We start from the raw sequence: 12,375 nt of genomic DNA, 5'->3' as shown, positions 1-12,375 counted from the left end.
GATTACTTTAGCACTACTTTTAAGCAGTTCTTCGTCTGCAAAATTCACCACCACTATCGCACTTGGCTGCCTCTTCAGTTTCTGAACACTTAGGCACATACTTAGAGGTGAAAACACAGCTTAGAGAAAACTAGTGAGAACTGAAGCCTGATTAGTATCAGCTCACCTACCTGTATCAAGATCATCCCCTCCAGTCAAGAGGGCAGTGGTCTCCCATGGAAATCAAAGTCACTGAGATATTTGAAGCTCTCCCTCTGTCAAGGGTGTGTCCAAAAGCATTAAAAGCCAGGGTTTTATTGGAGCAGTTTGAAGCCAAATAGGGAGATTCCAGTGGGAAAGAATTAAAAAAGAAAGTGGAAAAAAAAAAAAAAAAAAAGACCATTCAGCTACTAAAGTCTCCTCCCCTAACGGCTCATCTCTGAAAAAATCAGAGGATTCAAAACAACAACAAATAAAAAATGCCAGCGGGATGCTCAGTCTGTAGAATGTCAGATCCTTCAAGGCAGCTACAGAGGACCCTGCCTTTGTGGTGTCTCACCTCCTTTGCCTCCAGCAGCAGCTGCTGCAAGTCCACCACTTGCAGCATCCTCAAACACCCTCACTCAACACTGATCTTTCAAATAAAAGGAAGGAGGAGGTACAGGAGAATCCAGTAAATAAGACTACCTCAATGTTTCTGGAGGAGTGCATTAAACTTTCTTGCAAGTTATCCAATATCTGAAACCCAGATCTTCTATGCACGCTTACAATCTTTCCTAGTGTAAAACAAGACGGCAATGAAAGACTTTTTACGACTTGGCTAGTCTGAAAGCTGACAAAATACAACCATACAATACAGCCAAAAACACTGTTTCTGTCTGAGTTTAAATGCATACAACAGAAAAAGCCACAAGCTCCCCGAGTTCGGTTTTGCTGAGCATGTTTTGGGTTTTTTTTTTTAAACAATCAAGCTATAACCACATGCTTAGAAACAGCTTTTCATCCTCCACATCTAAAAGCATAAGAGGATATTGCAAGACGACACAAAACCTGGTATAAAATTCTGTAGCATCAACATATTGCCATTTACATAGCAGACATAAGCTGAGAACTGCAAGAGCAGCATCTACATGATCCCCTCCTTCCTCAAGCAGCTTTTACTACACGGGGCAGATGCACAAGGCAAGTTGCATATTCAGAAAAACACTGTTAACTCCATCTGACAGCTCAGCTTTCTCCTCCTCCACTGATGACTTGACTATAATTATATTTAGGTACAGATGGATCATTTAATTTAATCAATGAATAACCGGAATTATAGAAAACATATTAGATTTCTCATTTTCTTTTCACGCCATCTCATTTAGACAGTGATTCATGGCAAACAATTTATCATCTGCCAGGAAAAGAGCATTGTCTCCCTTGTTCAGACTACGTGCTTATGCAGATTTCACAGAAGGGAGAAAGTTGACCACATTTTGCTAGCAATAGCATTTCTCTCTGCTCTAAGTCTACATTCAGAATGGCAAAAGTGTTGCTACTGGAGATTTTAGGCTGTTCTTTTATAAGCCTGGTTTAAAACATCACTGACAGCTATACTACTTTGAGAAGGCACATATAAACTTATCATTTCATTCCTTTAGAGGTTTGGAATGCATTAAGAGTAAGTTTTAATGTACTTGGATATTTTGTCAGTACTCATTTGTTTGTTAAGTCAAATTATCAGAAGTGTATTTTCTGCTTCTGCATTTGAGAAACCACATTGATACCAGTCAACTTGATTACAGGGCTGGGACTGGTTTTGCACTACTGTTCTGCATTTTCAATTGGCATTCAACAGAGATCGAGACCCTCCTGGAAAAGTATCCCATCCTGCAGTCACCTGAATGGGGTGAGTTTCCAGCACAATCTACTTGCTTGACAGGAAATTACTTCAAGAGTGAGTTAGAAAGTTTATACAAATACAATACAGTTCACATGTAAATTCATTAACATCTCCAAAAAAGAAAAGGTAAACAAGTAACCCCTTTACATTTGAGCAGGAGAGCAGTGATCCTGAAAAGGATGTAACCCAAAACATAAAGCAGGTTTCCAGCCCTAGCAACAGGATACGGCAACACAAGGACATCCATACTGAATTAAAATAACTTAGTGAAAGCATCCACAGAAGAAGTTACCTAAGGCTAATAGGGTGGTCACAGCCTTGATTGGAACATTCAACGATGATAATGCCTGTTACTTGAATATAAGTTAGAGTAACAAACAATCATTTCCCTAACTTTGTTCCATTTGGCAGAACTTTTAATGAAGCGTGGTAATCTTTTCATGGCAGCAGATCTTTGTGACACCGGCAAAACTGTAACTCCAAACCAGTATTATGGTTATCTACTAACTACTGCTTCTGCAGGTTTAATGCTATTGATGCCTGATGCACAGATAAAGCTGAAGGCAAATTTGAAACAGCTGTCAGAGCTACAGCTCCACACACTGAAGAGCCACATCTTGTCCAAGCACGAGAGACAGTTCTGGGCAGTTACAACCTGATGTCACACAGGGACAGTAAACTGACACATGAATTGCCTGGAACACTTTGAAAGCTGTTGAGAACAGCACTTATTTTTTTTACCTCTCATTGCTACAATTTAATTACAGTTTTTCACAACTTTGATACTTCCCTTCCGCCTGGAAACAAAAGCAATAACCCCACAGCACAGCCAATAGCACAGACTCCAAGAGGCAGCACAGGAGGTCTCTTATGCCAGAAGAAGAGGTTCCATGGCTCTCAAAACCAATGTCTGAAGTCTCATACACTTTATACAGCTGCACAAGTGTGAAATGAGGTAACAGCAGGTGATGGTAACCTTGAGGCTCTCAACAGAAAGGTCACGTAAACAGACTTGTGCAGCTACCAGGACACTGCTATCAGAAATGAAGGTAAGTGCAAGAATCCACATTCTCCACTTGGCAGGGGGGAAGATAGTACTTCTTATCAAGAGCTGTTTTCACATTCACTAGAAGGCAAACACTAACAAAATAAACATAAAAACATGTCTGGCAGTCACTGCAACTCCCCAAGAAAATGGGAGGAAGAAAGAGAGAACACATGAAACAACACAGGATCTCTGAACAGCTAAAGCACGAAGTTTCATCTAACACCTCTCAGCACTGTATTTAAAAACAGAAAAGGTATTGGCAATTTGGGCAAAATATCAGCATCAATGGTAGTAAATGAAGAGCAATGAAGCATCCTCATAACACCAGAGATGCCCTCTTCTGGGCTGCACTTCCAGGAACATTGTTTGATAGTTTTACTGGAGTTGTTTCAGAGAACAGGAATGACTTCCCCACTATTTAGGCACTTTGATAGGAAGAGCAAGGCACAATCCCTTTGGGGCCACAAAGCTGTTCCTGTTTTCAAACCAAAGTGACCAGTTACCATCAGGGATTATTTCTTACATGCTTCACTGAAGGACTCAAGTGCCTCCAGCAGATTAAAAAACAAAAACAAGCCTTTTTGCAATTAATTGATACTTCTGCCCCCAGATATTCTGTCTGTCCTGCCAAAAGCATACTTTGGAAAGTTATTTGGTTTTCCTACACTGGCTGAAAACGCAGTTAAAATACAATCAGTTCTTTCAGTAATTTGTTCTCTGCACACCTTCATTCATCTGTAACACTGTGAAAGGAGCTAGAGGGGAAGTACCTGACAACCAAAACCCACCTCAGTTTCCTCCAAAGCTACACAGAAGGAGCCACGTTATACCTTCTTACCTTGAAGAGGTCTCATTGAGATCTACACCCAGTGCCCTGCCTTCTCCTGGAACCAGGGCTGCAGGTACCCTGCTTTGAGGAGGAGAGCCTGGCAACAGTCCTGCAAAGCTCTGGCAGCCACCACCCAGATCAGCCTCTACTGAGACATGCCAGCACTGTGAGCAATGGAAAATCAGAGGTCTTCTAATGAAACTTCATTTCATTTTGCAAACTTGAGATCCCTCTGCTACAAATTTTCACTGTCACAACACCACTGGTGAAAGAAACCCAGCTTACTCTGAAATAGGTTTAGCACCCAGCCCAGGAACCAAGAAACACAGGTTAGCAGCTTCCAGATACCTCTGCATTTTAACTAAAAAGCACCAAAACCTCACTGGAGACACGAGCAAGAAGCTGTGGGATAACGGCAGAGATCTGTTTATGCCACCTGCAGGGGCTTCACTGTATTTCTGGGAATAGTGTTAAGGAAACCACAATGCTGTTAACACAAACCCGTGCTGCAACTGAAGCTCTGGGCTTCATCCAGCAGCACTGAGCATCAATGAATGCTGAAAGCATCCCACCACAAGGGCAACCTCCACAATGTAATACGAGCCTGAGACATGTCTGATGGGGAACTTCCCCCAGGAATTTCCTGAGATGAACCAGCTGGCATTTGCGCTCCAGTGGAGATACACCTTATGCTGTTACTACAGGTGAAGCTGAAGTTGTCACATTAAGCCACCACTTTGATCACAAGGTTTCTAACCCCACTGCTCAACCAAGCAGCTCTTGGGAACTGCTGCTTAGGGAATAACGCGAGGAAGAGCAGTCTTTTGCTCCTAAAATAAAATACAAGGAAGAACCAACCACAATGAGACCAAGCTCATTTAAGAGAACATAAGTCACAAAAGCTGCATTCAAAGACGGGTAAATTTAGCTTATTTCAAAACAAGGAGTGCCTCCATCGGGTATGCTGCCAATCTTAGTAAAGTACACTTAAACACAATTAAAAAACAAGGCTAAATGGGGACTTCCAGGTCTCAAATCAGTATCTAAACAACAAAAATGTTTTAAAACAACAGTAATGTGTCAGAGCTCTCTGTTCCTAAACAAATCCCGTTCTTTCACTGAGCTACTCAAAACAAAGCAATAGCTTTTAAGGAAGTTATTTCAAGCTAAAACCAAGCTTTAAAGGATGTTTTCATAGGAAACTAAGTGGCAATTAAAAAGGAATAGTGGTTTTAAGTTTCTTTGACTATTTAGGATCATTCAAAACTTGGAAAATAACATACCAGACACTACTAATCCATGCAACAGGTTTGAATACAGGTTTTCTCTCTAAAGACATTCCGTAGGCAATAAAAGCCTGTTTTTTCCTCTTCAATTCCATTTATTGAGCCCCACAGACTAGGTCACCTAAAAGTATTAAAAAATACATTACAGGAGTGAATAAGACAGACCAAAAAAGGGACTTATTAGAGATGTAGACTGTTCCTGTAGTGATTGTATCAAGGTGCATTATGTCAGTAGGTTAGCTGAAAAAGAGTGCTAAAGAGGCACAAAGTGTTAATGAAATACTGGGAAAGACAGTAATTAACTTCTACATGATTGTCATAATCCTTCTAATACAAAGGGGCTGTAATGTTTTCAGATGAAGTTTGGTCTGTAGTGCATGCAGGAGAACTACTTACTCCCTATGAACCTCACTCAGTACTTGAGTTTTCCTAGATGTCTACTGCAAATTTCTGTAGTGGACATGAAGAAACAACAGCCCAGTTTGGAGGAAATACCTAGCTGTGCTTTTCACTGTTTTAAGAATGAAGCCACAACAGTGATCTGGAGGCTACACCAAGTTACCTCATCACAGGCTCCCAATAATGTTCTCTACCTTCTATTTTTAAATGCAATTGACTTCAGACAGCAGTTCTTTTGTGAAGTCACAAAGACTGCCTGATTTAGGCTTTTCTTGGGAAAAACACCTGTGCTTGTTCTCATATTTCCCAAATAAGTAGGGGAGAGGGCTCATCTACACTATATGGGGTCAAGATAAGTTGTTCAGCAACTACACTATACCCACAAAACATTTTGCTCCATACAACAAATCATTCCAACCTTTGGAAGTTAATTCTAGCTGATATAAGGATTCAAAAATGTCCAACCCACAATCAAGTACTGCTATTTCATCAACCAGAATCACTCACCACAAGGCCCTCAAACAATTAATTCCATTCACATTTTGTTTCACAAAATAAATAATTACATATCTCAGAAATCACCCTCTGTGCTCTTTCCCTTTGTTCTAGGGAAGCTTCTACACTAATGGGTCTTCATAGCAATGGCTCAGGACCAGTGACTAGCATGTAGATGTTGCAGAGTCACAATGAAATGTCATTTTGAATTCCAATGAAAGACACCTTGTTTTAGCCATGGATATGGAAATCCTTAATTTCCATGTCAGGAGAAAACTTCAAAGGGCATAATCCCCATATTCTTTCATGCTACAACAGAACACAGTCTACACACAAGGTTATACCTGTAAGTATTTTAAAGATGTTGGTGGCATCTCTGCCAGCTGCACAAACTGCACTGCAGACTCATACAGACTCAGGAATACAGCTTTCAAGGCTGATGTCTGACATCTCACCTTTTCAAAGCCAGTGACCAGCTTTAATTGCAGACACCACTGTCCAGCTGACAGCACAGTTCCACCCACATTAACATTTCTCAGACTGTCTGGGTTGCTCTGAGCAGTGTTTTAAACAAGCACCATGTACACACCAATAGCTCCAGGGGTTTGCATTCCAGCAAAGGCAGCTGCCTCCAGTAACTCCAACCTGTCTCTGGCTAAGCATCTTCCTGTGCTAACAGCAGGTACCAACTCCTGAGACAGCCAGTGTAGACACAGGCTTTCCAAGCACAGAAATCCAGGAAAGGGATGATGCTATCTCTTCTAGGCAGGATGGAGCAGACTCTGGGATCCTATTGTTTGAAACAGTCTGGAATAATGGACACCACACATCTTTCTCAAGAGTGTAAACAAAGTCCCCTCTCCCTCCCTTTCTCCAGGAAATAGACACAAAGTGCTAAAACTGCAAAATTCTGAAGCCAAGTTTCACACACTGCTCCATCAGCAAGTCTTATCCAAGCTGTTGAAGACTAGCTGCTCATCAATGTATTTTGGTGCCCAGATGGATATCTGTTTAACAGTCTAGCAACTGGGCCCCCTTAGTTTTCACATTTTCCGATGCCTTTTCACAGAACACAGGCCCACATTTCAGCATTAAAAGAGTTCTCCTCGACAGCGCATACAGCTGAGCTTCTTTCCTTGAGAACACATTTATACCCACATAATTTTACGGTTATAGTAGAACTCTTAAGCAAAAGTATAACTGTATGACCAACAACAAACAACCAATAGGTTTTCTGGGCATAGCTACAAGATGGCAATACCATTTTTATTTGGATTCAGAGTGTATTTATTATACTTGAATCCCAAGAGGTGCTGTTTTTATTATGTGTAGGCATCAGGGATTCTCAGCCAACACTGTGCATGGTGCAAATAAGGCAGAGCCCCATTTGATATTGTGATAGCATCTAGCTCTTGTCCTTGGGCCACACCTTTCAGCAACTGGGATCATTTCCCATCAGCATTTCCCCATTGCATCTTTGTGGTTTGCAACTTTGCACCTTGAGGCTTGGTTCCTTTCCTATCTGAGTAATCAGACAGTTCTAGGACTGTCTACAGCCAAGATGATCTGACTTGAGCGTTCTCTGGGACCCAAATTACCTCATACAGAAGCTTCAAACATTTGCTGGGGACTCAGCTGATGGCAGTGAAATAGTACCTCAAAGGAGCAAAGTGACACTTCCTTACTCTCAAGACAAATCCTACTGCACTGAAAGAAGCATTGAGTCTCTATACCACATTCTCTTGTGTACTCCTAGTATTCACTGGAGTGAAATTCTTCAAACAGCAAGTTATGTGCTTGGCACACGGCAGCCATACATATAGAGCAGACAGCTTTCTAAGGTATGCCAACACCCTGCACTTGCCATTCCTGGAACAGCCACTGAGCTGTTACTGAGAAATCTGAAGCTGAAATGTTGAACCACAAATCTTAGCTTTAAACCAAGAGTTGCTGAAAACATCATTGGTGTTTTAAAAAAGGACAAGAGCAGGCCCCTCTAAAACTCTGTCTCCTTTAAGTAAGAAGAGACTCAAGTCAGTTAATTCAGATTAATTTTACAATGTGACATTTGTTTCCTCATTGCTCACTTGGGGACCAGAAGAAAGCTGAATTCCACTTCTGAAAGTGCAAATTCATTCCTTGGCTGGTTGGTTTTTCACTTGCAAACAAGGGATCAACACTGAATTTTAACACTGATCACCACCTTGCTCTAAGTGTGATGGAGCAAACAAAAATGATTGCAGAAGACAGCAAAACCTTCATGGGAAGCATTAACTTCTGTCTACACAGATATTGTGGAAACTGTCACCAGAACTGTGTGATATTTGTCAAGTGCCTGGTATGGCAGCCATGTGTAAAGGTGTTCTGAGTGCACTAACCTCCTTGAACAGAGAAGATGAGCTGCCCTACTGAGTAATGCACCACCCACCATTCACCATTCACGGGACCTGGCCTCCAGGGCTCCGCTGGGAACGGGCGGCAAACTGCCCCCGGGCAAGCTGCCAGGGAAAGCCTTCAGGTGCTGTGCCAACCAGGGCATGCTGTTTCACCCAGCTGTTATTCTAGCTTGGACACCCACCCAAGGAACTCTGACTTCCCAGGCGACTCCTAGGAGCAGCCAGAACTAATGAAAGCATCTCCTCTGCCCCCACCAAGCTGGAAGTGTGCTCTGGAAGAAGCCTGCAAACACGAGCTGTGAAAATTAAGTGTTACCATATCATCAGACTGTTCTTACAGCACAGTAAGATCACTGAGCTTCAGCAGTTCTCCAGCCTTAACAGATCCTGGATTTCCTCATTGGCAACAAGAATCTTCCATCTATTGCCATTTTTAGCACACTTCAGTCGCAATCAGAGACTATTTCCTCAAGACACCAGTGGAAAAGATCTGTTAGTGGACTTTGTTCTAAAGGTGATCCAGATAGCAGAGCAGACATTAATCCTGGCAACCTGAACAGTAAGACACTTAAAAACATCTATGGTGATCTTCTCAATTTTGCAAATTACACCTAGTTTTCTTCTAACATCATCAATTTTCAGAAAATGCCAAGAGAATTCTCAAAAACATATTTGCCTTTTGCTTTTGTCTAAATGGTTAAGGCAGTACTAATTATTCATCTTTGATAGTTATCAAAAGTGTTGCAATTTACATCAAAACTTGCATACACACATATCTGTAAATACAATCCTACCCACCAGGCACAGCACAGACTCCAGCCAAGTGGCATAAAAAATACCTGGTTCTCTAAAATGACTTAAAAAACCTGATATGGTTGCTACTAAAAATAACAACACATGAACTTACCAAGATTTTACCAGCATATTTGGGAAAAAGAATACTGAAACATAATTAGTATTTCCTCCAGCTGTCACCCGTGTGAGTGATGCTATTTTTACTGCTACAAGCTGAAAGGTCCTTTAAATACTGCAAAAGTAACACAAGTCATGCTCACGTTCTCTCTCTTTTAAGGATTAAAAAAAAGTTTACTGTTCACCAAACTGTGGCTGCAATTCTTTGCAATACACTCCAATTGACTGTAAAATCTGAACAGCATTTAACATTAATTTTACTGAGCATCATACTTCCATGCTTCAGGATTCAGAATGCATCTAATTTTTTTTCCTGCGTGTTTGAAAACCATAAATCTAGGCATTAGCTTTGCATCTTCTGCCAAGATTTAAATCTTTATTCCCTCATGACTGTGCACTTAATCATATGAAGGCATTATTTTGCTAGACATACTCAGTCCTGAAAGCAAAATCAAGTCCTACAGTGCAGCTGAAATTCCAACTAGTTACAGCACAACACATTTCCTCGCTATTATCTAAGTTTGACTTAGTTCTTCAAGCCCACCAAAGCTTTGCTCACCCTTCCTCAGGAAAAAGAAAGTTGATCAGTGTCACCTAATGTGAAGAGAGAAGTTTGCAGAGAATCCATCCCCAGAAGCCTGCTAAACACAGGTCGTTATTGGGATAAAAAAAGTTACAAGCACCGATGTAGCCCCTACTGGTCTAAGCATAAATACTATGCTCAGACTTCACGGGATTACCAACATCCAGAAACTGCATACTTTAAAGGAATTTCTATGGTTTTCTGCCTGTTGAAACAAGAAACCTTTAGAGAGCCTACTCCTACTCAAACATAATGTAAATCAAGAAGTATTTTAAAATCAGCATTTCCTCCTATTCTAAAGCAACGGACCAGATACACATATGAAAATATTGAATTCCTCATATGGTTTTACCACTGAAAAACTACAACTAGAACATGACAAGGGAGATTCACAGCACTCTGCATGAGATGTATTAGGTCAACTTTGAAAGCAGAAGGAAGCAGCACCCCAATGTTTATCAGCCCTTACCCCTTCAGGTTATCTACCTTATGTTCTGCAGACAATTAAGAGAAACTGGACAAGACCAGGCTCCATCCCAGCCCACTGCAGTTTTGGAATACCCACACTGGGTCGGTCTTTCCTTCCCACCCACAGGAGTGCACATGCTGCCTGCCTGCTCCACGCCACACAGCCCAGCCGCCTGACACAGCACTGGCTGCGCTTTCTGAAGTTACCCACTATCAGCCTAGATAAGCTGCAGGCAGTGGAAAACCTGCCACAGACGAGGCAAAACATCCAAGCAAAGACAACTGAGCTGCAAACAGAAACCAAGAAGCTGAACTTGCTGCTGTTCCCCTCTAAGTCAGGTGCAAAGGAAACCTTACACGGAGACCATGCCTCACACCACACTGCTAGTGAAATTACAGCACACTCAGGGCACCTCCTCTTTGCTGACACCGTGCTTGCTCAGCCCCACTGGTGTTAGCAGTAATGGAAAGCATAAAACAGAAATGCACACACCAGAGGCAGCCAATGCTACAGTGCAGAGTGATGGCAGCTGCTGCCACAGCCCTGTGTGGCATCAGGTGAGGTTTTCAAAGAATTTTCCTGCTCTAAGCAAATTGAAGGTAACAATGGAGGATCCCTGGCATCTGGTTCAGTTCTGTCCTTTTTCATGGCATCAGCAGAGAAGCAGATTTATATACTAAATGTCCTCTGAACACCTGCTTGTAATGAGCATTCCAGGTCCAGGGATAGACTGAAAGTACAGCCACAGAAGTGACAAAAACCTAAGTTCAAGAAAAGTAAACAAAACTGAGAAACAACATTCTTTTTGTTGCTTTTATGCTCTTTTTCTACCCTCCACTTCTCCAAAGCAGTGTGAGGCCCAAGGACACTAAGGTGAACTATAGACATTTGTCACGGCCCTTGTCTCTCCTTCCCCTTCCCAATTATTTCCTCCTGTCTAACAGCACAGCCCATCCATTTCTCCCACTCATTAAGCTCAGGTTAACCAAGGACACAATTTCTTGTTAAGCAGATGGTCCATGACACAAGACTTTTGCAGGTTTGTAGCATCAGCACAGGCCACATGGAGCTCAGGACTGAGGCAGCGCTGCGCTCACCACGCCGCTCTGCTCTCTGCAGACCCAGACTGCGACGTGCAAAGCCTTCTGAAACGCTGCTAGCCTTGTGCTCCTGTCAGCAAAGAGGCAACTGAGGAAAGGTCCCTCCGGCAGATCAAATCCCCTTCATTTGGGAGGACATAGTCCAACCACTGTGTCTGAGAGCTAATGGTATGCACGATAAGAAGACCAAAGCCATCCCTGAAGTCAGACCAGCTGGAGTCCCACTTTGTGCTAAAGCCTCCAGTGGTGGCCAGCCAGGGATGGACTGGAGCAGGAGGATGGCCTTGGGTATCTGCAGCACTGCTCTGCTGAAAACCAGCACTTTGTAGAGGAAACTATAGGAAGGTGATGAAAAACCCTTGTTACTCATCAGCAAGCCGGAGTCCTTCAAGACTAAGAGAACTCAGTGGTCTTTCCTGGGCAATCAGATGAAAAGAGGCACTTGGCAAATGGGCAATCTCTGCTCAGGGACATGAGGAGTCAGTCATTAGCCAGTCATCTGCTTTTCCCAACTCCTGGCTTTATTCTGAGCAAGAGGAAGGGGGAGGTAGAGATGGAAGAGAAGGAGCAGCATAAATCCCTGATTTCCATGAACCTCCACTGCCCTCCAGGTCACAGAGGCACACACAGCTCCACTGATGCCCTTCCTTGCCCAGACTGCAGCAGTGTGGAAGCAATGGCCACTCTGGGTCACAAGCAGTCCATCAGAAACTCTGCATGACCAGTAAGGGCAGCGCTGCCCAGCCTTCCTCAGAACAAGCCACCTCAAATACTTCCCTCTAAAACTCAAGGGAAGGATGTCTTCTGGATGCATTTTTCTTAACAGGTGCCCCAAAAGATGAATGTCAGGATTTTAAACCTAAGTGCATCCTCCCTTCTGTATTTTATCCTGTGTGGCTAGATTTGGCAGTTTATTTGAAGTAAAAAACTTTTCAAGCCTAGGAATTTGGTGGTTTATTCCACTTCTTTTTCTTAACACTGCTAGCTAAGTCTT

General features: G+C 42.5%; 1 protein-coding gene across 1 annotated transcript in view; it reads right to left on the bottom strand.

The window, feature by feature from the left end:
* TAF4B (TATA-box binding protein associated factor 4b) overlaps window positions 1–12,375 on the bottom strand; it is a 70,980-nt gene that overhangs the window by 56,393 nt on the left and 2,212 nt on the right. The window lies entirely within an intron of this gene.

This window comes from Melospiza melodia, chromosome 1 (genome assembly GCF_035770615.1).
Source record: "Melospiza melodia melodia isolate bMelMel2 chromosome 1, bMelMel2.pri, whole genome shotgun sequence".
In the NCBI taxonomy this organism is placed as follows: domain Eukaryota; kingdom Metazoa; phylum Chordata; class Aves; order Passeriformes; family Passerellidae; genus Melospiza; species Melospiza melodia.
Note: the sequence above shows the minus strand (reverse complement) of the source record. Positions and strands in the feature narration are given on the sequence as shown.